The sequence below is a fragment of the Octopus bimaculoides genome, chromosome 14 (assembly GCF_001194135.2).
Source record: "Octopus bimaculoides isolate UCB-OBI-ISO-001 chromosome 14, ASM119413v2, whole genome shotgun sequence".
Lineage (NCBI taxonomy): Eukaryota > Metazoa > Mollusca > Cephalopoda > Octopoda > Octopodidae > Octopus > Octopus bimaculoides.
The window spans coordinates 35,653,512-35,655,624 of NC_068994.1; the positions used below are offsets into that span (position 1 = coordinate 35,653,512).

At 31.1% G+C, this 2,113-nt stretch overlaps 1 protein-coding gene and 1 long non-coding RNA gene across 6 annotated transcripts in view; one reads left to right on the top strand and one right to left on the bottom strand.

Moving 5' to 3' along the window:
* LOC106881593 (protocadherin beta-15) overlaps nt 1-2,113 on the bottom strand; it is a 363,194-nt gene that overhangs the window by 320,391 nt on the left and 40,690 nt on the right. For 3 of the 4 annotated variants that reach the window (XM_052973057.1, XM_052973061.1, XM_052973059.1), the window contains exon 1: nt 974-1,082. The exons of the other annotated variant lie outside the window; for it this stretch is intronic. The gene's annotated coding sequence lies outside the window, so the exon portion shown is untranslated. Of the gene's footprint in view, nt 1-973; nt 1,083-2,113 lie in introns of those variants that run through there. 4 annotated transcript variants of the gene reach the window in all.
* Nucleotides 1-2,113, top strand: part of LOC128249440 (uncharacterized) — a 347,579-nt gene that overhangs the window by 190,051 nt on the left and 155,415 nt on the right. The gene's annotated exons all lie outside the window — the stretch shown is intronic.

Genomic DNA, 2,113 nt, shown 5'->3' on the forward strand with positions numbered 1-2,113 from the left:
ATATATATATATATATATATATATATATATATGCCATTGTATATAACATGCATATAAATATATACACATATATATATACATTTACTTGAGTATATGAATGTACATGTGTGTATATGTATATATATATACATATGTATGTATGTATATATATATATATATATATATATATATATATATATATATATAGATAGATATATGTACATGCATATACCTATATAATTGTGCAGAAACACATACATATATGTATATGCATACACACACACACATATACACACTCACACATAAATATATGCACCCATACACATACATAGGTATATATAATATATACATATACATATGCACAGTAACCAAATGCATACTCCACAGAGCATATTGAAATGTGTGATCAGAAGGTATTCCCCAAAGAGCTCAACAAGCGTACACCATATGAAATATATGAAACTAGTTACAGTTTACCTAAACACCAGCATATCTTACTTCTCAATAAAGTACATATTAGTTTATTCAAATATTCTTATTTTTATATGTGTGTGTGTGTAGATAGATATAGATAGATGTGCTTATATTTATACATACATATATATATATATATATATATATACAAACACACATACACACATGTGTGTATGTCATTAAAAAATATAAGAAACAAAATCTTAGAACAAAAGCAATTTCTTAAAAACCACAAAATGATGCTTAGTAAACTTCTAAATGTTTAAGTGTGACTAGTTGAGCACTGAATGAGAAACAGTTACAAAGTATAAAGCTGAAGAAATTTAGGTTTTTTAACCTAAAAGATATTAGAATAAACATGAAACAAAAATGTTATATATATGTATATATGTATATATATAATATATTCTCTCTAAGTAGACTTGTAAAAGTCAAGAAAACAAGAATTATGAATGTTACTAACTTAACTTTAAACAAATCAAAGTAAAAGACAGGAAAACATTTATGAAAACTCACTCACCGATGCTTGTATATCTTATCCAGAGCATTGCTAGTCGAGGTGTGTATCCTGCTGTAGAGTTGTTCGGTTGGTTGTATGTTGAGTGACTGCTGCTGTTGTTTGGTGTTCTATGGTGTAATGTGGTGGTGGTGGTGGTGGTGGGATAGAGATGGTGTGGCGATGGTGTGCTCCGTAGCTCAATCTGTTTGTTCTTTGTCGTGTATGTGTGTGCGTGTATTTGTGTGTATATGGGGGTGGGGATATAATTGACTAAAGGAAGAATCTGTGATGCTAGCAAATAAAACTCTGTGTGTGTGTCAGAGAGAGAGAGAGATAGACAGAGACAGAGAGAGAATTTGTGTTAGTATTCCTCTGTGTGTGTGTAAATTTGTCTGTTAGTTTGTCTATGTAACTTTGTATCTGTGTAGTCACACTATGTCTGCGTTTGTGCATGTATGCTTGCATTTCCAAGCATTTTATAAATGTGTATGCATGGGTGTACGTCTATTTGTGTGTCTTTGAGGCTGTGTATTTTTTCCACATGGTTTATGCGTGTATGTACATGCATGTGTGTGTGAATTTGTGTTAGTGTGTCAGCGTGTCTACTTTTTGTCTGTGCTGTCATACCATGTATGTGTGCTTGCATTTCCATGGATTGTATATATATATATATATATGTATGTGTTGGGGTGTCTATGTGAATTTGCGTGTGTATGTATACATGTGTGTGTCTGGGTGAGTCTGAATGAGTTTCTGTGTGCAGCATTGTATATATATGCTTGTGTGTGTGTGTATGTGTGTAATTATATTTACATATACATGTATGTGTAGCTATGTGTCCATGTGTGAGTATGTCTTGTGTCTTTGTGTGATTGTTATTCTGTACCTATATATTTCATACAGGTGCGTGTGTGTGTGGGTATGTGATTTTGTTCTAGCTTGTGTATATATGCATGTTTGCTAGTGTGTTCCTATGTATATATGTGTATATGTCTATGTGTGTGTATTGGTATGAATGTATTTAAGTGTTTCTGTGTATATAGGTATATACATATGTAGTCATATATGTATGCAAATATGTATGTATGTATAACACATACACATATATATATGTATGTATGTATGTATAATATATATGATATATATATGCACATATGTGTG